Raw genomic sequence first — 27629 nt, forward strand, 5'->3', positions numbered from 1 at the left:
CACCGAAACCCTGCATTTGGAGAATTTAAGTTTAAAGCCATATTCCTGAATTCGTCGCAAAACTTCAAGCGAATTCCTGTCATACTCGCTTTGATCCCTTCCGGCTACAAAGATATCATCTATATACGCTGCGGCGTAATCCATACCAACGAGCATTTTATCCATTGTTATTTGAAATGTTTTGTATATTTGGAGTAATACTTGCCCGGTTTTCCATTGCCAACTGGTTGCAAACGGCGTTGATGAACATGCTGTCAAGGTTGAGAGCTGTTATCCAGTCTAGACCCATTACGTTTAAATTTTTGATTGGTGTCACGAAACATGTGAGTGTTGCTTTTTGTTGTTTGAGTTCGACCTCGCACTCAAACTTAAATTAAAGAGGTAATGCTGTGCCTGTGGCGCTACGAGCTGGTTGTTCAACTGCTGACCTATTTGAAACGTTTAGTTTGCGGAAGTTGTTTTCCGATATAATTGTAATGTCAGATGCTGTGTCGAACTGTAAATTAATTTTTGTACCATTTATTATAACGTTGACAAATTTGCGTTGAGCTGATTCGATCTTGTTAGCGACGAAAATACGTTTCGACTGCACTTGAGACCCTTTTACTTTGTTATACTCAGCTGAGCAGATCTCACAGAGTATATTAACTTTGTTCGCTTAACGGTAATCCGTAAACTAATCGAGATAGATATAGACTTCTATATATCAAAATGAACTTGGTGAAAAAAGAAATTCATTTAGCCATGTCCGTCCGTCCGTCCGCCTGTAAACACGATAACTTAAGTAAATTTTGACCTATCTTGATGAAATTTGGTATGTAGGTTCCTGGGCGCTCATCTCAGATCGCTATTTAAAATGAACGAAATCGGACTACAACTACGCCCACTTTTTCGATATCGAAAATTTCGAAAAACCGAAGAAGTGCGATAATTCATTACCAAAGACGGATAAAGCGATGAAAATTGGTACGTTGACCTTATGACGCAAAATAGAAAATTAGAAAAATTTTGGACAATGGGCGTGGCACCGCCCACTTTTAAAAGAAGGTAATTTAAAAGTTTTGCAAGCTGCAATTTGGCAGTCGTTGAAGATATCATGACGAAATTTGGTAGAAACGTTACCCCTATTACTATATGTGTGCTAAATCGGATGACGAACACACGCCCACTTTAAAAAAAAAAATTTTTTTTTAAGTCAAATTTTAACATAACATTTTATATCTTTACAGCATAAAAGTAAGTTATGTCAACATTCGACTCCAGTAATGATATGGTGCAACAAAATACAAAGATAAAAGAAAATTTCGAAATGGGCGTAACTCCGCCCTTTTTCATTTAATTCGTCTAGAATACTTTTAATGCCATAAGTCGAACAAAAATTTACCAATCCTTGTGAAATTTGGTAGGCACATAGATTCTATGACGATAACTGTTTTCTGTAAAAATGGGCGAAATCGGTTGAAGCCACGCCCAGTTTTTATACACAGTCGACCGTCTGTCCTTCCGCTCGGCCGTTAACACGATAACTTGCGCAAAAAATGATATATCTTAACTAAACTTAGTTCACGTACTTATCTGAAGTCACTTTATCTTGGTATAAAATATGGCCGAAATCCGACTATGACCACGCCCGTTTTTCCGATATCGAAAATTACGAAAAATGAAAAAAATGCCATAATTCTGTACCAAATATGAAAATAGAGATGAAACATGGTAATTGGATTGGTTTATTGAGGCAAAATATAACTTTAGAAAAAACTTTGCAAAATGGGTGTGACACGTACCATATTAAGTAGAAGAAAATGAAAAAGTTCTGCAGGGCGAAATCAAAAGCCCTTGAAATCTTGGCAGGAATATTGTTCGTGGTATGACATATATAAATAAATTAGCGGTACTCGACAGAAGATGTTCTGGGTCACCCTGGTCCACATTTTGGTCGATATCTTGAAAACGCCTTCACATATACAACTAAGGGCTACTCCGTTTTAAAACCCTCATTAATACTTTTAATTTGATACCCATATCGTACAAACAAATTCTAGAGTCACCCCTGGTCCACCTTTATGGCGATATCTCGAAAAAGCGTCCACCTATAGAACTAAGTCCCACTTCCTTTTAAAATACCTATCAACACCTTTCATTTGATACCCATATCGAACAAACAAATTCTAGAGTCAGTCCTGGTCCACCTTTATTTCTATATCCCTAAATGGCGTCCACCTTTAGAACTATTGCCCACTCCCTCTTAAAATACTCTTTAATACCTTCCATTTGATACACATGTCATACAAACACATTCCAGGGTTACCCTAGGTTCATTTTGCTAAATGGTGATTTTCCCTTATTTTGTCTCCAAAGCTCTCAGCTGAGTATGTAATGTTCGGTTACACCCAAACTTAGCCTTCCTTACTTGTTTTTCTGTTGTGTTTACTTTTGCTTAGAGTGCTTCACCTTTTTCTTTGAGGAGCAATAGCCTTCTTTGTGATCAACTGTATTGCATTGCTCACATTTGTGCTTTGAGTATGAGCATTCGCGAGAGTAGTGCATGGCGCCGCAAAAGCAACAAGGAGTTTTAGGCACTGATTTTTGCTTTGCATTACTGGTTTGTAAACACTTTACCTGCACTTCGCTCTTCTGATTTTCAACAAGTTTCGTATCAACTTTTAGATTTACGAGATGTTGGCATTCTTTTGACAGCGCATCGAGTGTGAGTATTTCGGCTGCGGTGTCTAGTTTACTCAACATTTTTGTTCTGATGTCGAAATCTGATTGCGAATTAAGCCCCATTATAAAAATTAAACACTTGAATTGGTCAAGCTTCAAGTTATTTAGCTTGAAATTTTCGCAATGCCTGTTTACCATGCCTGCGTATGTTTTGTGAGTTGCAAGAAATTATAACTGATGTTGAAAAGGGATGTTTGGAGCCCGAAAAGTTGTTTGAGCTTCTCTACTGTCTCGGCGAAAGTAAAATCTCGCTGGTGCTTTGGCAAAATGTAATTTGTGTATTTGCTATGGACAATTGTATTTAGTTTGCACAACAAAAGCCTGGCTTTGGCTGAGTGGTCTAGTTTGGCAGCATCGACCTCGAAAAGATTCTCATAACGCGCGAACCACATGTCGAAAGTGAGGTTATTTTCTGGCTCGTGCCAGAGCTCACTGATGCTAGACGCAAGTGCTTCAATTATGACCTCTGCACCCTTATCATCATTTGTTGACGATGCGTTATGCTGAAGTTGACTGGAAAGAAGTGTCTTTACTAGGTTCTGCATAGCTTGGTTATCACGTTCATGCTGTTCTTGCATTTGCGTGAACAAAGCGCGAAAATCGTCTGCGTTCATTGTGAAATCACAGGTTCTAAATCCTCGTCGCCACTATTATGATTGCGATAAAATCATATATCATTTATTATTATTATTATTATTATTATTATTATTATTATTATTATTATCAAATACAATAAATGAAATTAATTACAAATTTACACACGTAAAAAAGCAGACAAAAGTATATTGCTGATGTTCCTCGAATCTCTGATTGCAAGCATTGTGAATGATAACTAGGTGTGATATCTTCTGCATAGACGTCAAAATTCAAAAATGATTGGATCACCTGATTTGTAATTGACTATCGCTATCTCATTCTGCATATCTTTCTATCACCCGCTGAAGATATGCGCCGCCATATTGAACACCCTGTCAAAACGCTAAGAAGTAGCCATATTGAACATCCTGTCAGGCAGTTGACAGATAAGATATCACACTTAGTTGTCATTCACAATGACTGCAAGTCATTCTCTCTTGTTATCTAAATTCAGGGCTGCATATTCAATGCATTTTTGACACTTATTAATGGGTTGCCAACAGTTTCAATATACGGCCGACCACAAATTTTCGTCTCTCAATTTTTGACCACGCTAATATACATAGATATGTACATATATTTTATTGTGTATTATGTGAAGAAATGCTGTAAATTTATAATCCTCTGAAGCACACAGCTTAAAACTGTCTTTTTTTATTGTTTAAGATTGAGAATATTTCGTTCTTTTGCGAATTGTTGGTATACATCAATACTTTTTTTTTTTTAAAAAAAATTTCGTCAATTTTTTTTAGATGTTCATGCCATTGTGGATATAACAAGTGTGATATCTTATCCGTCAACTGCCTGACAGGATGTTCCATAAATCTGAATATAAAAGTCATTAGCAAGAATTTCCCAAAATAATCTTATTTTATTATCATTAAGTTGACAATATTATTAAGTGACAATGTTTAATATCTGCGGAATTTCCATTATGTCTAAATACCGATTAGTTGTCAAAATAAATAAAAATTTATTTATCAAATAATTAGTAAAAGTCGCAAATATACTAATTTAAAGGCGCTTTTTCATATTCTGTGCCCATTGTAATAGACAGTTTTCATGGGTTGTAAAAGTATTTTCTAATGCGCATAACAACAAATTTATTTAGTTGCTATGATTATTTAAATAGTTGTAAAAACACTGCAATATTTCCGCATTTTTGGTACTTTGGAATTTTTGTGATATTAAAATCTAAAATTTGTGTGACATAATTGCCCAGTTGCTATTTCCTTATTATAAACATAAAATAAATAATTGACTTATGTATGTGTGCTGGTGTGGTAGTTTAGCATCATTTGGGTAGAATATAGCTAAAGCATCTAAATGTAAATGCTGAATAGTAAATTCCTAATTAATTTAATAATTTCGGTAAAATTTAAAAAACGTGACATTAGGATAGACAAGGCGACAGCTGTTTCGATTATACCTTGTAAATCTCTCCAAAGCCTTTACTCCCGGAGTGGGATTTGAACCCGCACTCCTACAATGGTTGAAGTGTTACAAATGCCATGCCTTAGTTCTTGTAAACTTTATCCCAATTGCCTTCCTTGCATATTTAATTCTTTTGCACAGTACATATCGCTCATTTGCTGCAACGTCGTCGTAACTCAAAAACACAATTTTCCAGGAGAGCCACTCAAAGATTGTAACTGCCATATGTTGCGCATATGAAGGCATATTTTCATTTTTATAACACGTGCTAAATTTTTAACTGATCACGCAGATTTTTTTATACAACATAGATCATGATATTGAGTACGTTTATATGTTATTAACTCAAAAGTCATGTTTTTTGAGTTACATATATATGTAATATGCATATGTAATTTGTATGTAATCATGTGTAAAAGTTATGCTTGTTGTTGGCCCTTCACAGAAACCGGTATTTTTTATAACCGCTGTACTTGAACACAGGGTATTATAACTTTGATTGGATCGAGATAGATTTAGACTTCCATATATCAAAATCATCAGTATCGAAAAAAAATTCGATTGAGCCATGTCCGTCCGTCTGTCCGTTAACACGATAACTTGAGTAAATATTGAGATATCTTCACCAAATTTGGCACGAGCTTATCTGGACCCAGAATAGATTGGTATTGAAAATGAGCGAAATCGGATGATAACCACGCCCACTTTTTATATATATAACATTTTGGAAAACATAAAACCCTGATTATTTAGTAAATAACACACCTAGAATGTTGAAATTGGACATGTGGACTGATATTGAGACTCTTTATAAAAATTTGAAAAAAATGTTTATAATGGGCGTGGCACTTGTGATAAAATCAATTTTACATATATTATTAAACATAAATCAAAAATCGTTAAACCTATCGTAACAAAATTCGGCACAGAGGTTACCTTTACTATAAGGAATGCTTTGAAGAAAACTTAACGAAATCGGTTAAGGAACACGCCCACTTTTATATAAACGATTTTTAAAAGGGTCTTGGAAGAATAAAATAAGCTATAACTTTGCAAAAAAGAGCTTTATATCAATTGTATTTCATTTCCCAAGTGGATTTATAACAGTAAGTAGGAAAAATTTAAAATTAAAAAAATGGGCGTGCCACCGCCCATTTTATGACTAAGCAATTTTCTATGTTTCGGGAGCCATAACTCGAGAAAAATTAACGGATCGTAATAAAATTGTGTACCAAAATGTTCCCTATAGCAGGAAATATTTCTAAAAAAAAAAAATGGACAAGATCGGTTAAAGACCACGCCCACTTTTATATAAAAGATTTTTAAAAGGGTCTTGGAAGAATAAAATAAGCTATATCTTAGCGAAAAGAGCTTTGTATAAATAGAATTTTACTTTCTAAATTGAATTATAACATTAAATTGGAAAACACTAAAATTTTGGAAATGGGTGTATCACCGCCCCTTTTTGTCTAAGCAATTTTCAATGTTTCGGGTCATAACTCGAAGAAAAATTTACATATCGTAACAAAATTGGGTGCACATATTTTCCTTATAGCAGGAAATATTTCTAGTAAAAATGGATAATATTGGTTAAGGACCACGCCCACTTTTATATAAATGACTTTAAAAAGGGTCGTAGGCAAAAATATTAAGTTAAATCTTAGCGAAAAATAGTTTTTTACCAATCGAATTTTTATTGTTCTGTTATATATTTATTTTAAAATAAACAGTAGGGAAATCCCCATATCTGAAGGAAAACTGCATTATTACCCGCTCAAGGTCATTGGTGTTAGCCTCTGTATTCTTTTTGCTTCTTTTAAACGAAAATTAGTTCAGAATAGAACCATATATATATGTATTATTGCGCAGCCTTGTAACACTATTAAGCACACAAAACAAACAACAACAGCATTTCAAGTGTACAGCTGGATATGTAATGTTCGGTTTCACCTGAACTTAGACTTCCTTACTTGTTGTTTTTGTTCTATTTATAGAACTACAAAGAATTAGCAAATGTTGTATATTTGGATTAATTAAGCGGGGATTGCCCTCATTGCTTTTTAAATATATTGTGGCGAATTTTGAAATCACTAGGCTGTTAGTAAATAATCACGCAACAATAAAAACATGAAGCAGCCACTCGTATATACATGTCCACATTAAAGCTAGCAACACTTATGTACAAGGCAACGAAGAGGTCTCTCACACACACACATGTGGTCACCAGCCGAAGTAGTTGCTCACACATACACACGCATATGACTATGAGAAACGCATAAATTACAAATATACATGTACCAAGCGGGAGATTCTAGAAGGTGAAACGTCTAGACCCTTGGAGAAATCTGCAGACGAGGCAACAGAGAGTATAAAAGCAGCGCAAGCTGAGGAATCAGTAATAAGTTTGATTTAAAACGATATCAGTTGCGAAGTGAAGTATAATTGTGAAGTACTACTCCCAAAGTAGGCTAATAAAGACCATTTTTCAATACAGAATTTGGAGTGATTTATTCAACAATTTAGCGATTCGAACGTTAGCAGAAAGTTTCAAGGAATTTCCCAAAATTCGTTACAATATGAAAACATACATTTGAAGCAATTTTTATTTTAAAATTTATTTAATAATTTGGAAATTCTCAAGCATTAAGTTTTGCTTAATTATATTTTTAAATGCGCTTACGTTGTAACGAGTTACATTTGCACCGAATTACGCAAAAAGTTGCCATGAGACGGCCATAGTAGTATATTTGCTTCAAATAGTGCGCGAGCAGACTACCCAATTACCTACTTGCGCTTCGATGGGGCTCTTAGAGCTACAATTGAGGTGAAAGTTTAGCGCATGGGCGCTCGAATAGCAAATGAGACGACTCACGTGTACACCGATGGTTCCAAAATAATTGAAGGAGAGCGGTCTAAAGTAATAGCCAGTTAGGCAGAAGTAGCAGCCATTACTAAAGCAGTAGAAACACTGAAGAAAATTAGCTTGAACAGCAGCGGCGTGAAGTTTTGACTGTCCATATGATATGGAGAAACACACATATATATAGGGTCCCCGAGCATATGGGAATAGCTGGAAATGAAAAAGCGGATGAGCTATCTAAGAAGGGTGCATCCATCGATAAGTATCGACCAAGTAGGAGAGGCGTTGAAACGGGCACGGGCCGCAAAGTGTCGAAGATCACGCGCAAGTCTCAGGACCTTTGACTAATAAGGTTAGCCGTATCACTAAACGAATGTGACTGTAGGCTCACGATGGGTGTTCTGACTGGACACTGCCTTCTGACGTCACATGCTTTTAAATAAGGACTCGTCAGTGATATCAATGCTCGTGTCCTGCGCTCCCTAGACTAATAATTCAGCAGCAAGCAGTTTAAGTCCTAGAATTCTTCCACTATTTCCAAAGGGGACGGTGTTATTTTATAACATAGATCCTGGTTTATGATAGGGTATTTCACTATGCACATATTTAGTCTATGTGAAGTTATCAGGGAATGGTAAGGTTAACCTAAATAAAGATGAAAGGTATGATTTCATATTCTAATGCATTATTATTAGAAAAATTGTTTCATCATACAGACACAAATACTTTATTATATGCAAAATTCACAAAAAATCCCTAAAACGAACTTGAGCAAACATATTTTGCTTTGGAAGTTTTATTTCGAATGAAAAATTAAGATTATCAAAGATTAAGCCTGAATTTGTATAAGATGTATGCTTAAAAAAATTAATGATTAAATTTTATTTTCAATTATTTTGGCAACTTTATTGTTTTTTTTTTTAATCGAACCGAACTGATTTTTTGTGTTTTTTCGTTTTTCGATTTTTAAATAATTTCAGTTCGTTTCGTGGTTCGTTTCAAAGCACCAAAACAGCTGGTGGCTCGGCTTATGAACCGGCTTGGTTCGAAACGGTTTGCAGCCCTGATTTTTACTCTATGTTAAAACTCGAAAAAATAAAAATCTATTAATTTATCGATATTCTGTGTATTACGAGTAAATAAAACTAGCGTAATTTATTCCATTCGTAAATTGAATGAGTTTGAGACGTATTCATAATAATTTCTCTTATTAAATTATTAAGGGATTTCAGGGTACAATAATTTCTCTTATTAAATTATTAAGGGATTTCAGGGTTTGTGCAAATAGCCTAGCATCATTGCATTTGCAAATTGGGGTAGTATTTTTACACAAAACGCCAAAAAATGATACAGAGTTAAACATACTGGCTGACATTATAGCTATTTCGACCCCGCCAATGATCTCTTCGGCTATCTTAGTATTTTAAAATTAGAAATTATATTATCCCCGAGTGAGATTCCCACTCGAGCCGTAAATTTTCTAACACTGCAGGCCTACTATTAGGCTATCACTGCGTCTGAATGTATGTGGTTTAACTTCAGTATTTCCCGTTTGTTGTTTTTGTTATTTTTATATCTAATTTATATCTAATAGCGTAATTTATATGTAGGTTGCATCAGAAGGTAGTTACAATCAAAATTTTTTGACGTCTTTGTTGTTTTACTAGAAGCGTTGCCATACCGTTACTGTTTAAGGGGAAATTGTGGTTTTTCGGGATGGAAATTTCCTTCAGGATGAAAACGCAATGACAATATGAGACAATAATAATATGCTTTAGCACGATTGATGTGCATACATATCCACTGAGAATACAGTAAAACATGCAATTTTATGGAAAAATAGTGGATAATGACTCATGCATTGGTTAATGACTCATATCTTTGTGGGAGCTTCACCCCTAGACATAAAAAATACACGAAAAATCCTGCAGTTATAGCATGGCCCTACTATCATGCCTCTACAGTGGATATTTCTCGAGGTATGTTGAGAAAAAGTGTACTTCCAAAGTCTGCAGTGAGTGGTAGGTGTTTAATTTGTTACGTTTGTGGGATGTCAATGCTAAAAGGGTACATAATGTGTATAGCCGGGGCTTGTCCCAAAGTGACCCCTGGTACAGCGGGCAAAAGAACTCTCATAACTAGTGGTTAACCTGCAGAGCTACAGGGCAATGTTCTCCCTAAAAAAATATTTTACAATTTCCTCCTCTATCGCTACGCTTGAATTATACAATAAGTAAAAAATGTGGACTTGTAGCCAATTTATCACCATTCAATTTCACAAAAATTGCATTCAAGTATGCTAAACTCTTTGCAAATTGCGGTGTCGGTATATAAGGACCTCCTTTGGGGAATCAATTAACAAACGTGTATGTTTTGTCAACATGTTCTGAGCAAGCGTACGGACACTTAAGAAGGCTATATTCCCTTGCTCTGTATACTTCGATCCATGTTTCTTCCGACAAAACAATTTTCGGGAGCTCGAAAAACTTATTAAGAACCTTCTTTTCTAGTTTGATATTTCGTATTAAAATTTTTACAACGCATGCGGCTCAGTTTCTTTCTTTTTTATTTGAAATAACTATGAAAATAAATTAGTCGTACCCGTTAATATGATATCCATCAAAATTAGAAAGATTCGTAACATTTTACAATCTGGTAGCTTGTTTTTGGTGAAACTGTCATTGTCCCCGCAAAAGTGAAGTGGCTAACGTTACACTAAATGGAACTACCTCCATTTTTTGTATCATGGGTTGCATTACTACTACAGTATGTATTTTTTTGCTTTTTTAATCTCTGCGTCAAACTAGAAATATGTACACTGAAAGAAATGGTGCTAGTAAAATCAACAAATCGGTTCTGTTGTTCTTGACTTAACGGAGATCCAGTGAAGTTGATCGAATTATGGTTAATTTGACTGAGTTCTTTGTCAAACGAACAAATTCGTTTAGTAATTTCAACAGAAGAGAAATTGCCGCTCTTAAGTTAACAAAATTCTGTAAAATTGGCAGATTCCCGGTTAATCTAACTGATTTTTTTGTTAACACAACTGATCTTACAGGTCATTTCAACGGCGATCAACTGTCAATACATGAGCAAATTTCAAAGAGAATTTTACGTTAACTGCGGTCTCTACTTTGTACTTATGACGATGGTGCCACTTGTTAAAAAAAAAAACACCAAAATAAGAAAACCATCAAATCGAAAAACACACAAAATGGGAACCCAACGACAAAAAACTAGTTTTTCAGTTATCAATACAAAACGAAAAAACCCTTTTTTGAATTTACTGTGCAAAAATTATGAGATACCGGGACACCTATCTTTTGGGTACAATTTTGCAACTTCTCCTCCAAACGAAATGCAAAATTGCGCCCTCTTGTTGCAAAAGTTTTGTTTGAACGAACAGGATTTTTCCAAAGTTAGTAACATTTTGTTCAAGTTTTTACGAATTTTCACTCACGCGAACGTATCTTATAAGATAATAAAAAACATCCTTTTTTAATGTTGATGTTTCTGACAACATAAAAGTTTGAGTTGTTTTGGAATCGTTTCAACTTAAAGTGTTACGAAAATTGAACTTGCCGAATTACATGTAAAGTTACTCCAGTGGTGAATTACCTTCCTGCGATTTGATCCTTTACTGTTCTATAACTTACAAGTACTCTTTTTAAAATGTTACGTCAAACATTTATAATACAAGTTTTGTTCGAAACAATCAAGTGTGGCAACTACATGCGAGAGAAGAAATTGAGAATGAGCTGAGCTGCAACTGAAAGAATTGAGAATCAGTTTTGTAACTACTATTTTCATTTCTATTTGCAAAGCGAAGTTCAAAACTATAAATTAAATAAGTTATAAAATATAAAAATTGGTGAAAGTGCGTTTAATAAAACAAAATAATAAAGTTATAATGTTTAATATGTGCCAGCATATTTGATTAGCCCAATTGATGTTCGATTAGTAAGTGCCACCGTGGTGTGATGGTAGCGTGCTCCGCCTGCCACACCGTATGCCCGGGGTTCGCATCGCGGGCAAAGCAAAATAAAATTTTTAGAAATAACGTTTTTCAATTAGAAGAAAATTTTCCTAAGTGGGGTCGCCCCCCGGCACTGTTCGGCAAGCACTCCCGAGTGTATTTCTGCCATGAATGGATCTCAGTGAAAACTCATCTGCGTTGCAAATGCCGCAACGTAGGTACTTTCGTACAAAGCTTTCGCAACAACTTTTTTGTTCATTTGACTACTAAAACGGTCAATTACGAATCAAAGATTGATTCAACATCTTGTTGCGATGGATAAAAATTAACAGAAATTTCGGTTGAATTGACCCGTATTTCGGTTGTTTTATCAGTCTGTTTCTTTCAGTGTAACAAAAAAGCTATCGGTCTTAAATGAAACTACTTTTTTGTTGTCCTCAAAAAACTCAAAATTATGTTTACGAAACGGTCTAATGTGCATATCTATACAGTTATGCCAATGGGTGATTCAAATATATTTCTTGATGACCCCTTCAAAAAACACGAGTACTCCATAAATAGTGTAAGGAATACTCCTTTAGTAGTATAGGAGTGTTCCAAAATTAATCTGTATTCATACAAAAAATGTGCTCCAATTAACATTGCGATGTCCTAGGAGAGGAGTAGGTGATCCCACCCTCGCTTTGTTTGTGAGTATTCCATAGAGTACATACGTGAGAGCATTTTCCAAAGTACTTTCACTGTAGTACTCCATGGCGCACCCATAGAGGATCATATGCCAAAGTACTAAAGAGGAATTGTGTCGGAAAGAATTATCGTAGTGAATTTAATTTAAAACAAGTAAGGAAGGTTAAGTTCGGGTGTAACCGAACATTACATACTCAGTTGAGAGCTATGGTGACAACATAAGGGAAAATAACCATTTAGGAAAATGAACCGAGGGAAACCCTGGAATGTGTTTGTATGACATGTGTATCAAATGAAAGGCATTAAAGAGTATTTTATGAGGGAGTGGGCCATAGTTCTATAGGTGGACGCCATTTAGGGATATAGCCATAAAGGTGGATTAGGGTTGACTCTAGAATGCATTTGTACGATATGGCTATCAAATGAAAGGTATTAATGAGTATTTTAAAAGGGCGTGGATCTAAGTTCTATAGATGGACGCCTTTTCGAGATATCGCCGTAAAGATGGACCAGGGGTGACTCTAGAATGCGTTTGTACGATATGGGTATCAAATGAAAGGTGTTAATGAGCATTTTAAAAGGGAGTAATCCTTAGTTCCATAGGTGGACGCCGTTTCGAGATATCGCCATAAAGGTGGACCAGGGGTGACCCTAGAATTTGTTTGCACAATATGGACATCAAACGAAAGGTGTTAATGAGTATTTTAAAAGGGAGTGGGCCTTAGTTCTATAGGTGGACGCCGTTTCGAGATATCACCATAAAGGTGGGCCAGGGGTGACTCTAGAATTCGTTTGTGCAATATGGGTATCAAACGAAAGGAGTTAATGGGTATTTTAAGAGGGAGTGGGCCTTAGTTCTATAGGTGGACGCATTTTCGAGGTATCGCAATAAAGGTGGACCAGGGTTGACTCTAGACTTTGTTTGTACGATATGGGTATCAAATGAAAGGTGTTAATGAGTATTTTTAAAAGGGAGTGGGCCTTCGTTTTATAGCTGTTCGCCTTTTCGAGATATCGCCATAAAGGTGGACCAGGGGTGACTTTAGAATTTGTTTGTATGATATGGATATCAAATGAAAGGTGTTAATGATTATTTTAAAAGGGCGTGGGGCTTAGTTCTATAGGTGGACCCCTTTTCGAGATATCGCCATAAAGGTGGACCAGGGGTGACTCTAGAATTCGTTTGTGCAATATGGGTATCAAACGAAAGGAGTTAATGAGTATTTTAAGAGGGAGTGGGCCTTTCTGGACCAGGGGTGACTCTAGACTTTGTTTGTACGATATGAGTATCAAATGAAAGGTGTTAATGAGTACTTTAAAATGGCGTAGGGCGTAGTTCTATAGGTGGATGCCTTTTCGAGATATCGCCATAAAGGTGGACCAGGGGTGACTCTAGAATGAGTTTGTACGATATGGGTATCAAATTAAAGGTATTAATGAGATTTTTAAAAGGGAGTGGTGGTAGTTGTATATGTGAAGGCGTTTTCCAGATATCGACCAAAATGTGGACCAGGGTGACCCAGAACATCATCTGTTGGATACCGCTAATTTATTTATATATGTAATACCTGCCAAGATTTTAAGGGTTTTTTATTTCGCCCTCCAGAACTTTTTCATTTTCTTCTACTTAATATGGTAGGTGTCACAACCATTTTATAAAGTTTTTTCTAAAGTTATATTTTGCGTCAATAAAACAATCCAATTACCTTACCATATTTCATCCCTTTTTTCGTATTTGGTATAGAATTATGGCATTTTTTTCATTTTTCGTAATTTTCGATATCGAAAATTGGGCGTGGTCATAGTCGGATTTCGTTCATTTTTCATACCAAGATAAAGTGAGTTCAGATAAGTACGTGAACTGAGTTTAGTAAAGATATATCGATTTTTGCTCAAGTTATCGTGTTAACGGCCATGCGGAAGGACAGACGGACGACTGTGTATAAAAACTGGGCGTGACATCAACCGATTTCGCCCATTTTCACAGAAAACAGTTACCGTCATAAAGTCTATGCCACTACCAAATTTCAGAATGATTGGTTAATTTTTGTTCGACTTATGGCGTTAAAAGTATCCTAGATGAATTAAATGAAAAAGGGCGGAGCCACGCCCATTTTTAAATTTTCTTTTATTTTTGTATTTTGTTGCACCATATCATTACTGGAGTTGAATCTTGACATAATTTACTTATATACTGTTAAGATATTAAATTTTTTGTTAAAATTTTACTTTAAAAAAATATTTTTTTTAAAAGTGGGTGTGGTCCTTCTCCGATTTTGCTAATTTTTATTAAGCGTACATATAGTAATAAGAGTAAGGTTCCTGCCAAATTTCATCATGATATCTTCAACAACTGCCAAATTACAGCTTGCAAAAATTTTAAATTACCTTCTTTTAAAAGTGTGCGGTGCCACGCCCATTGTCCAAAATTTTACTAACTTTCTATTGTGCGTCATAAGTTCAACTCATCTACCAAGTTTCGTCGCTTTATCAGTCTTTTGTAATGAATTATCGCACTTTTTCCGTCTTTCGAAATTTTCGATATCGAAAAAGTGGGCGTGGTTATAGTCCGATATCGTTCATTTTAAATAGCGATCTGAGATGAGTGCTCAGGAACCTACATACCAAATTTCATCAAGATACCTCAAAATTTACTCAAGTTATCGTGTTAACGGACGGACGGACGGACGGACGGACATGGCTCAATCAAATTTTTTTTCGATCCTGATTATTTTGATATATGGAAGTCTATATCTATCTCGATTCCTTTATATATGTACAACCAACCGTTATCCAATCAAACTTAATATACTCTGTGAGCTCTGCTCAACTGAGTATAAAAATTAAAGTAAATGAAGAGGGGCAATGCAACTTGTATATTTTATACTACGAATATTCTTATGTTATTTAGCAGTTGCGTGAATAAAAAATTAATATTTCTCTATACTATAGAATCCCTGCAAAAATTGTTGGATTACATGTTCCATTTTCTTCATGTTGGAGTACTCTAACAATACTCCTTTGCAATGCGTTTGCGGACCACCATCAGCCGATCATTGCTCGTTTTTTAACGACCGTGATCACGACACGATGACGATCGAACAGAGTTGCCAAAAGTAAAATATTGCATACAAATAACTGATAATAAAATTTGACTATGGCAACTCTGATAAAATGCAACCGCGCACTGGTTTTATGTATACATACTATATTATAGAGAAATATTAGTTTCTATATTCACGCAAATGCTAAATAACATAAGAATATTCGTAGTAAAAAATATAAAAGTTGTATTGCCCCTCTTCATTTACTTTCATTTTAAGTTAAATTCACTCCGATAATTCTTTCCGACACAATTCATCTTTAGTACTTTGGCATATGATCCTCTGTGGGTGCTCCATGGAGTACTACAGTGAATGTACTCTATGTATACTCACAAACAAAGCGAGAGTGGGATCACCTACTCCTCTCCTAGGACATCGCAATGTTAATTGGGCACATTTTTTGTATGAATACAGATTTGTTTTGGAACACTCCTATACTCCCGAAGGAGTATTCCTATCAATATTTATGGAGTACTCGCGTTTTTTGAAGGGATGCATACACAAAACCAGTGCGCGGTTGCATTTTATCAGAGTTGCATTAGTAAAATTTTATTTTCAGTTAGTTGTATGCATTATTTTACTTTTGGCAACTTTTTTCGATCGTCATCGTGTTGTGATCACGGTTGTTAAAAAACGAGCAATGATCGGCTGATGGTATTGTTAGAGTACTCCAACATGAAGAAAATGGAACACGTAATCCAACAATTTTTGCAGGGACCTTTTCGTCGTTTATACCACCTAATCGCAGCCTATTTCAACTATTTTATGAGCTATCTTAAAAATGTTACTCATACGCACCGTAGGCCCCTAAAGTGGGCTTTAATACCCTTTATGACACTTCCACGCAACATACATATGTAGGTATGTGAATCAAGTAACGCTTATAATAGTACGATTTAATGTTCTGCTTGAATGTACATATGTACATACACACATACAGTCAGTGCCAAAAGAAAGTGTACACACTTGGAAAGTAACAATATTACCTCTACTTAAGGGCTTTCTGTGTGGAAGAGTTTTTTTTTTGAAAATGATATTGCGACGAATATTAGCATCACTAAGCTGCTCCTAAATATATGCACAACAACAATAAAGCAGCCACTCTTATGTAAAAAGCGACGAAGAGATATCTCACACATATAAATATGTAGTCATCAGCCGAAGTAGTTACTCACACATACAAACGCATATGGCTACAAACTACAAATATACATGTATATAGCTGGTAATCAAGCATGAAGTTCGCGAAATTACTAGACCTTAGGAGAAATGGGTGAACGAGGAAACCGAGAGCATAAAAGTAGCGCAAGCTGAGTAATAAGAAACCAGTTTGATTTAAACACGCAATTAGTTGTGAAGTATAAGAGTTATTGCGAAGTACTCTCAAAGTAGTCTAATAAAGATCAGTTTGCATTACTGTATATTGGAGTTATTTATTCGACAATTTAGCGATTCGAACGTTTGCAGAAGGTGTATAATAACAAGGAGTTCCCAAAATTCGTTACAATATGTAATTCTGTCTGATTTAATGAAAAGACAAAAACAAAGCTCTAACAACAAAAAAGAATATGGACGAAATATTGGAAATACTTCATATTTTTGGTGAAAAAAGAAAGTGTGCAAAACAGCAGGTTTGCTTTTATTATCGATCTGGCATGAAACTAACAAGCATTGCTGTAACCTTCAGTACAATTTTCTGACATTACACCGAAATAGCGGCCTTGGGCGTGTCTTACTTTTAATGGTCTGTTTCGGATTTTTCTTGTCTAGGTTCTCCTATATATGCTCGATGGGCTAAGATGCAGTGACTGCGGATGGTGATCTAACTGCGCGGGGCGGTTTAGAGCATCCGTTCTTTGAAAACTTTCGCAGGGGTTAGGGATCATTGTTCTGCTAAAACATCCATGAGTGATCCAAACTCCATGTTTAGTTGCCTTTCGGCAGGTGTCTTATTTACGGTTCTGCATATATTTCTTACTTTTTTCTTCCCTGACACCTGAAACCTGCTTTCGCTGCTAAAAGTAGTGCATTGCTAAAGTCACGTTCCGAAAGAAGATGTGCTTATACGACTTATTTTGGGGGAAATTTAGGCGTTTTATTTGCTTGGATTTGGATATAAGAAGTCTTTTTAGTGAAACTTGCCCATGTATATCGTTGGCATACAATGTCCATGTTATTGTCTGGCACTTACCGCTACCCCTGATATTTCTGAAATATTTTTCGACTATTTTACAGCTCTCTCCGAAGGATTTCTCACAAAACTTCCCACAACGGATCATATTTTAGCACCACTTAGTGGGTGTCGTCTGCCTAGTTTGGCACGAGTTTCCAAGTTTACCTTACATTTTTTCTTTGTCAATAATATTTCTAAAAGTGTTTTGAGTTCTTTAATATTGTAGCGATAAGTCACCATGCTGCTTGTAAATAAATACATAACAACAGCGAAGTAATCAGCTACACATACACGTAAAAAGCGAAGCTAAGAGGGAAGAAGAAAGGGAAGACAGACACTCATACATGCAATAAACAACGCATATAACGCAGCCATATACACGCATATGCATGGAAGGCAACAGTGAAGGCACATAAAAGCTCAGACGTTATTACACGTACATGTTAACAACATATAAAAGCGCAATAGTTATTACTCGAACATATACACATATAACAAGAAGACTAACATGAATATGAGTATATAAATGAGAAATGAACAAGAAATTGTTCTAGAAGGCTGTTCATGAAAAGTCTAGACCTTAAAAGAAATAGACGAACGAGGCAACAGAGAGTACAAAAGTAGCGCAAGTTAAGGATTCATGAATCAGTTTGATTTTAAAAGCTACAACTGAATAATACGCGTATTGTAATTATAAAGTACTACTACGAAAGTAGTGTAAATAAAAAACATTTTTCTATACTGAATATTTGTGTTATTAATTCGACAATTCAGAGATTTGAACGTTAATAGAAGCTGCAAAATACTCAGAAATTTCCTAAAATTCGTTACAATATTAATATGTCCAATTGGGTGCAATGTTTTTCCTTTCTAATGATATTTTATCAAATGATGTTTGCAACCGGAACATATCGGCTCTACATATATCTAGCAAAGGACCATCAACATCGATAACACTCCTTAACAGCTTTCAGAGAGTGTCCTTAAGGCTACAACAACAACAGCAACCCAAGCACTTCAAATAGTACATTTAAGTCACCTGCTATTCAAACCCGACGTCTGTGTGGCAGGTGTGACGGCTTCATTCCTTGCAAACACATGAACCACAATTAAATTGAACAGAATAACACATTAGAGCAAATGTTGTTACGCTAGACTTATGTATACTTTATTTTGACACTGACTGTATGTGGCTAATGAGTAAGTACCAATGTATGTATGTAATTGTTGTTACATTTACATTTTTATTGTCTCAAATTTTTTCTCACTCATTTTGCACTTTGTTGTTTTATAGTGGTTTTCATTTCACTTTCGATTTTTATTTCAAACTATGTGCATTTGGGTTTTCTATCTTTATTGTCACATCGTGATCGTAAATTATTTTAGTGACTACATACATATATGATATTTTCATTTAAAATGACTTATGCAATGACAATAGCAACAAGGGAACATTTTATTATTTTTTTGAGCACATTAAAAATAAATAAATTAAATGTAGTACAATTATACATAGAACATTTTCAGGAGCTGACAGCTAAATGTTACCTGTGGTGTTGAGAGCTTTGTTGTTTATTTAGATTTCAGCTGGCTTGCAAATTTTGTTAGTTTGGTAAATTTTTTGTTTATTTAAATTAAATATTCAGATGTTCTCTTTTCGGAATAAAATGCATTTTTTTTTAATTTTATTCCTTTTTTTTAAATAAAATTTTTTAAATTTTTTGTTATTGTTTTGTTCACTTTTAATAGGTGTCGCTGTTAAAAAAATTCTTTCTGAATCTTACTTACTTACTTACTTAATTGCCGTTTAATCTTTCTCAATCTCTTTCATTTAAAATATATTATTTCATAAACATTTATCACATCACAGTAAAAGTTGTTTATGCACACATTTTTCCTTCATTTCATAATAAACACTTAAAAATCACTTCAAATTGTTTGCGTATGAAGGGGTATGTCAAGCAACCCGCTCGCCTGCTTATAACGACAACAACAGCTCATCCGATCTGTCAATCGGTCATTCTCACACTGATGAGACGATATTCCTGATGACTGATAAATGGCTGCCTAGCTGCCTGGCTGTTGCCTTTTCTGCCTACTTGGCTGCTTCACTTGGCATTATTTTGTATGCACATACGAAGTGTGTGTGTGTTAGTAATGGCCGGGGCACAATCAACTTTTTCATATAGATGCGTTCAACGCAATCTTATGCATGACAGTAACATCGCCACATTCACGCCAGATGTTGCGTTTGTAAATATAAATGAACTTCAGACTTAGCAATTGAAACTTATGTCACCTTGTCCATTTACATACAAAATTTCTTGAAGCACTGTTATAAACATTTTCACTATGCAACAAAAATGCTTGCTAACATATTTTGTCTCCAATGCTAAAACACAGTTTTTAATTGTGAAAAATGTTATAAAAGTACCAACGATCGAGACAAATAATTTTACTTGCAAAGTGTGAAAGCAGTCATAGCCAAAGCAAATTCTTCTTCTTATGCTTTGCTTGCAGCAAAAGTTTGAAGTTGGCGTCTTTTTTATGCCAGATGGCGCTAGTGGCGCTTGATCTGCCGTTCTCCATAAAAATACGTGTAATTTACTAACCGTGCATAAGAATGCATTGAAAGCATCTACATATATGAAAACCTTCATTGTGGCTCGGCCATAAATTAGCTGCATGGTTGCGAACTAATCTGTGAAGGCGTCATATACATAATCATTCTTCTTTGTTTATACTAAGTATACCAAATATTGTTCTATGCTAAATGGTAGTGTAGTGCAATTTAGCTGTTGCTTCTTTGTTTTTAAACTCTGTGCAAATAAAACTTACTCATGCTGGTGCTTTGCAAAAATAAAAAGGAAATTCAAACTCTACGAAAGGAGTGGCTAAAAACATTGTAGCGGCAACTGAAAGGGAGTTTTTCGAATTTCGTACCCAACAGAGTTTTCGAATTTCTCTTCACAAAGGAAAGATGCTCTTCTCGATACCATTTTGGCACTATGGGATATACATATTTGCACATGTATAAATTTACATATGTATGTATGTACCAACGACTATTGTGTGTAAACAATATAGCTGCAAAAAATCTCATCTCACATGGCCGCTCTGTGAGCATGCCAACAAATAACTAACTGCAGCAAGCTCCCAGCTAAATGTCCATAAGCAAGTGAGCAAGGAAGCTCCCAAAAATGCCCTGCTTCACGTTTTTCGATGCTCTTTTCCCTATGCTTTTAAACACATACAGGGCCGTAGAGAGAAAATCCGGGCCCGGGACTAAACAATTTACGGGCCCCCTATAAAAAATCCACTAACACATTTGATTAATTTGAGTTAATGACGTCTCATTCATGAATCATTATTGATGGATTACATAAAAAAAAAATTTTTTTCCCACATCAACTAAATGATTTTTGGACTAAGAGCAGAAAATAAAATTAACACAGAATATTTACTATTTATACTGCTTTATTGTAACGTAGAAATAAAATTCTATTTTAACAGCCACATATTGTTTCAAATAATCTTTTCTAGTTATTTGGTAACATTTTAATACATTTCTGATAAATTTAATGATGATTATAAAATTTAATTACTCAATATAGAAGGTTCGGATATCAAAGAGTGGCTTTTCTTGCTTTTTTCGCTGCAAGATTTTTTATTATAACATCAAAATTTAACTGTCTTACCAAAACGGATTCAATACAAAGCGTGGCAAGTCGTGAAACTCGCTCTTGATATGAACACGATATGAAAGTTTTTGATTCTTGAGAGGACGCTGAAGGAATGTTCTGCACTAGCTACAGTGACAGGCATAGTGCAAAAGACACGTAAAGCAACACAAATGTTGGGGAAAATTGTATACAGATTTTGATTTGGCATTTAGCAATTCCAATGGTGACAGACCTTTATCAAAATTTGCTTCGTAAATGTGTTTCAGGTGAATTATTTCGCATTTTAAGCTTTGAGAAATGTCCGACTTGTATTTTTTCGACAAATTTTGCTGCGCTCGCCGGAACCGTAGTTTCATCCATGTCTTCAAATTGCCACAAAAAGGAAAACTTCTCGCTCAAATTTCCCATAGCTGCAAATCGTTCAATAATGCCAGTGATTATCGAATCAAAGAATGTATTGTTTTTAAAATCAGACTCTGAATCATCCGTAATCATCTCATTTAAATTATCTTCAGAACGTCTTTTGGGTTTTCTCTTTCGAATGCCCGGAAACTTTGCCGAGATGTTCAATTTAATAGCAACTGTTTTTCATTTGTTTAAAATTGTTTCCCATGGGTTCCTGATCAACGTCAAATCAGCTTAAAAGGCATCTAGATGTCGGACCTCAACATCTGTGGTGGCGTCTCTAGCTTGGAGGACCACATTTCTTTCATTAATGGTAGTCAGTATTTTGAACCAAATTGAGGACAGCAAGATACATTCGAACTTGTTGATGTACTTGAGAATGCCGGTAACATCTCCTTATGCTTGCGCAGTCAAATTTGGCTTTTGGCTTAAGGACTATGAAGAGAGCTCGGTACATTTTTTTGAGGATGTCCCATCGTTGTGGCGTGTTGCTGAAAATAGTAAAACATTTTTGTACAACTCCGAAGAAAGTAATTGCAGCCGTAAAACATTCTGCAGCATTAACACCACATAAATTGAGACTGTGGGTTGCACAAGGCGAGTAATCGGCATTCGTGTTTTTGTCGAGAATGTGACGTAGTGCTCCGTTGTAAACTTCTTTCATATTGGCGCCGTTATCGTACCTTTGTGCACGACAATCATTTAATGGGATTTCATGTTTACCTAGAGTATGGCAACTTAGATCAGCGATTTTCGGACCAGCTTTTTGGTTTAGGGAACTTGTAAACGTTTGTGCTGTTGTTGTGAAATCCTAACTTTCTCCAAATGATCTCTAAGTATCGGATCATAATGGCTTATGAGATCTTACATGCCCAAAAAATTTCAATCGTTTCGTTAACCAAGATATATACTTTCGCCTTTGAAAGCTAGGCCTCTTTCGTATACGACTTTTTTAAAAATGTTTTATATAAAAGCGGGCGTGGTTTTTAACCGATCTTGTCCATTGTTTGTAGAAATATTTCCTGCTATAGGGACAATTTGTGTACCAAATGTTATTACGATCCGTTAATGTTTCTTCGAGATATGGCTCCCGAAACATAGATAATTGCTTCGTTATAAAAGGGGCGGTGTCCTATTTATTGTTATACACTTGGGAAATGAAATACCATTGATATAAAGCTCTTTTTTAATAAACCCAACGGATTAATACGGCGGCCACCGTGATGTGATGGTAGCGTGCTCCGCCTATCACACCGTATGCCCTGGGTTCAACTCCCGGGCAAAGCAACATCAAAATTTTAGAAATAAGATTTTTCAATTAGAAGAAAATTTTTCTAAGCGGGGTCGCCCCTCGGCAGTGTCTGGCAAGCGCTCCGATTGTATTTCTGCCATGAAAAGCTCTCAGTGAAAACTCATCTGCTTTGCAGATGCCGTTCGGAGTCGGCATAAAACATGTAGGTCCCGTCCGGCCAATTTGTAGGGAAAAATCAAGAGGAGCACGACGCAAATTGGAAGAGAAGCTCGGCCTTAGATCTCTTCGGAGGTTATCGCGCCTTACATTTATTTTATTTTTAACGGATTAATACCCTCCAAAGCCCACCCAACCGACACGAGGGGCGCATCCGCATGACGCACGGATTTTGTTTTTGCCGAGTTTTTGATAGTAGAGGTTTGTTAAGCGTCGAGGTCTAAAACTGCTCAGCTACAGAATAAAAATCATCAGCTGAGTATTATATACATAACAGTTGAAAATTATGTATATAGTAAATTGTTAAATAATTTAACGCTTTTAGCATATAAAGATTTTTTATTTTTTTTATTTTTATTTTGTTACGAGTTAAGATAGGATAGGACAGTTTTCCTTATTGTAAAAAGTGAATCCGTTATATCAAATGAATACGAATGAGAGTTAAAATCATGACACAAACACCGGAAAGGTTCATTTAATTCGAAATTAGTTCTGCACTCCCTCAAAAGAAGAGGTTTGTAATATATTGACGTTCGTGATGGGACATTGAAGTTTACTTCGTTCATAAGAAAGGGGCTATAAATTAGTCCATTCAGTAGTTTAGCCATAAATAATATGCCTAGCGTTTCTCTACGACTAGCGAGAGTTGGAAGATAGATAAACTTTAACCGACTAGTATAAGGTGGAATATTATACGCAGAGTCCCAATGAAAATTCCTTGAAGAAAAAAGTAAAAATTGCTTCTGTATTGACTCAAGCTTATCTACATGAACTTGATATCGCGGATTCCAGACTATTGATCCGTATTCTAGTATCGGTCTAACTAATGTGGTAAAAAGGGCTGTGGTTACATAAGTGTCACTAAATTCCTTAGACCATCTCTTCACGAATGATAGAACACTTCTAGCCTTATTGGCAGTAGTCATAATGTGAAGGTTGTAACTAAGTTTAGCTTCCATCGTGACTCCCAAGTCAATAAAATAATTTAATGATACAAGACACAAATTATCAATTACGTAAAAGGCGGCTGGCAAAGATCTCCGAGAGAGGCACATGAACTTACATTTATTGATATTCAGCGGCATTGAATTCGCGTTGCACCAAGCAACTAAGCAGTTTAAATCCGCTTGAAGCAAGGGACGTTCTTCAATAGACGCATAGGATCTAAAAAGTTTCACAACACCAGCATACATTAAAATTTTGGAATATTTTATTACGGTACAAATATCATTAATAAATAGCCAGAACAGAATTGGACCGAGATAACTGCCCTATGGGACGCCAGAGGGAACATTAATGACATCTGAAAGAGTATTTTTAAAAATTACTTGTTGCATTCTACCACAGAGATACGAAGATATCCACTGGGTGAGAACAGGTTGCAAGCCAAACGATCCAGCTTGTGGATAAGTAATGAATGGGAAACTTTGTCAAATGCTTTACTGAAATCAGTGTAAATAACATCGGTGTGAAGATTTTCTCAAAATCCATTAGAAATATGAGTTGTGAGTTCAAGTAGGTTAGTAATGGTAGATTTGCCTTTACAGAATCCATGTTGAGAGTCTGCAATAAATGTAGAAATGGAAAATGTTAGCTCATTGGTAACAATGGCTTCAAATACCTATGGGATGGCAGACAATTTTGCAATTCCTCGATAATTTTCTACACATGACCTACTGCCGTTTTTCTGGAGCGGTATTAGAAAAGATTCCTTCCAAGCAGCAGGAAAAACTCCATGTTTTAGGGATAGTTAGATTTGAAAAATTGTGCAAATAAGTTAGCAATATCTTGATCGCCGCTAGAGAAATCATCACGATATTTCATACCAGAAGGAAAGCCTTTAACCCTACGTTTAGAGTTAACGAAACCATAGAAAAGCTTTCAGACTGCAAGTTATTTTCTTTTTGATCGCACATAGATAGGTATTGTAACACTTTTTATTTAATTCAAAATATTTATGACGCAATATGAGTACTTCAAATAGTCAGAGTGTGAACCCGTCTCCTTGTACAGCTTGAATGAAAGCGATTTTTTGTTTTTTAAAGATTTCAGTTCTTTGGTATACCATATTTGGCCTAGTTCAGTGGAAACGCGTTTACGCTTAGGTACATGTCTTTCCAGAATAGCGTGAATGATGGCATTGAAGTTAGAAGCATTTTTTGTCAATATCTGCACCGTAGTTGGAAGGATGGTAAGGGTCCTCAGAAACAGTAAGAGGTTCACCCCTCCTTAGGCTCGATTTTGATGTATCATCAACAAATACCAGATCAAGTACCCTTCCGAACATGTTTGGAACTACATTTATCTGCCTTAAGCAAATTTCGGTTATTTCAGCTAAAAAGTCGATGCTGGACAATTTTGAAGAAACCTGTATAATACCAATGTCGGATTTGGTCCATGATACGTGCGGAAAATTAAAGTCACCCAAGACAATTATCGAGTCAATAGGCTTCAACATTGAACTGATATCTTTCAGTAACGAAATATGGTTCATATACACCGAGGGATCTGAAGATGTTGTGTGTTCCCAGCTCGGTTCTAATGCACTTAAATTCCGTAGCTTCTATAACAGGTAAATTTACCACAGCGGAAGGTATAGAAGAATGTACCGCGAGCAAAACTCCACCTCTAACTCTGTTCAAGCGATAATTTCTATATATTTGGTAATCATTGCAAAGAATCTCCGAATTGAAAATATGAGGTTTTAACCAAGTTTCAGTAAAAGCGATGATATTGTAATTACAGTTAAATGATTTCAAGTATAGTTCAGTTAGTTTCGTGTTTAGGCCCCTTACATTTTGATAAAATATATTAAGGACAGATTTAATATTTAGTTTTTTGCAGCATTATTGTTATGAGGAACGGTAGCAAGATTACGAATATTAATGTTGCGTCTATGCTCGAATTCACGCACAAAGGCCCCGGGTGGCCAAAATGAGTTATTCACAATTGTTTGAAAATGTTGAAAATTGTTTCAAAATTTTGCAAAGATATAGCTTATTTTATTCGTCCACGAGCCTTTTCAAAATTTTTTATATAAAAGTGGGCGTGGTCCTTAACCCATTTCGTTAATTTTTCTTCAAAGCATTCCTTATAGTAAAGGCCACCTTTCTGCCGAATTTTGTTACGATAGGTTTAACGATTTTTGATTTATGATTAATAATATTCGTAAAATTGATTTTATTACAAGTGGGCGGTGCCACGCCCTTTTAAAAAAAATGTTTCAAATTTTTATCATGAATCTCAATATTAGTCCACATGTCAAATTTCAACATTCGAGGTATTATTTACTAAATAATCAGGTTTTTGTGTTTTCCAAACTGTTATATATATAAAAGTGGGCGTGGTAATCATCCGATTTCGCTCATTTGCAATACCAATCTATTCTGGGTCCAGATAAGCTCGTGTACCAAATTTGGTCAATATTTACTCAAGTTATCGTGTTAACGGACTGACGGACGGACGGACGGACATGGCTCAATCAAATTTTTTTTTCGATACTGATGATTTTGATATATGGAAGTATATATCTATCTCGATTAATTTATACCCGTACAACGAACCGTTATCCAATCAAAGTTAATATACTCTGTGTGCAAAGCACGCTGAGTATAAAAAAAATAGTAGTAATAATAACAATGTGGATAATGTCACGGCTACGAAGAGAGGTGATAAAAAGGAGAGCAAGGAACATTTTTAAAATACGAAAAAGCCAATTTCGGACAGGAAAAAGTCCCAGCTTGTTTAAAATAAAATTAGATAAAATTATTTGTTACATAATTCGTTTTGAGTCTTAAAAAAGTGAAATTGGCGTCTCTTAAAATAAATCTGCTTAATAAATGACGGGCACCCTAATTTATTTATCTACATATGCAAGGCCCACTCTTCGCAGTCATACAGCAATCAAGCATAGATTTTGAAACTCATTTCGAACTTTCCTCTGGTGCTCTCAACTTCGAAAGTACATGCAATTTATGCTTGCAGCTTTTGTATTTTTTTTTTGCGTGCAAATATATCCATACTCAATTAACCGCATAACTCATACGCACAGGCATACGCATATACAGTGTTAGCTAAAAGTAACCGGAAGTAAAAATTTCTTGTTGTCTTAAAAATTAGTTTTTATGTTAATTTTTATAGGCCTAGAAATATTTAATCTTTTATAATGTTTATATTTGTAACATTTTCATATATTTTACAAGTTATTTTATATTCAGTTATTATATGAAGGCACGGCGATAAAAAGTGTATTTATTTTAAAAGTGAATAAAAGCGAAACTTATAAACGTATTCTTATAATTTTTCACCTTAAAACATGGACTTTTTTCCATAAGAAGCAGACCTACCGGGTCATACGCTTCGGTACAATTTCTTATTCTAGGTAAATTTTTGGGAAAGCGTCTAAACTATTTCGAGGCTGTTTCTGTACAATTTTGGAACTGTTTTAGCATCCTTTCGGGCACACTTCTGAATTTTTTT

The 27629-nt window shown here is 35.4% G+C and overlaps 1 protein-coding gene across 6 annotated transcripts in view; it reads right to left on the reverse strand.

The window, feature by feature from the left end:
• Positions 1 to 27629, reverse strand: part of LOC137244973 (uncharacterized) — an 83828-nt gene that overhangs the window by 40405 nt on the left and 15794 nt on the right. Inside the window, exon 1 of one of the 6 annotated variants that reach the window (XM_067774828.1) lies at positions 19391 to 19636. The exons of 2 other annotated variants lie outside the window; for them this stretch is intronic. The gene's annotated coding sequence lies outside the window, so the exon portion shown is untranslated. 3 more of the 6 variants (XM_067774827.1, XM_067774826.1, XM_067774825.1) reach the window with 3 other exon arrangements.

The sequence above is a fragment of the Eurosta solidaginis genome, chromosome 3 (genome assembly GCF_040869045.1).
Source record: "Eurosta solidaginis isolate ZX-2024a chromosome 3, ASM4086904v1, whole genome shotgun sequence".
NCBI classification, from domain to species: Eukaryota; Metazoa; Arthropoda; class Insecta; order Diptera; family Tephritidae; genus Eurosta; species Eurosta solidaginis.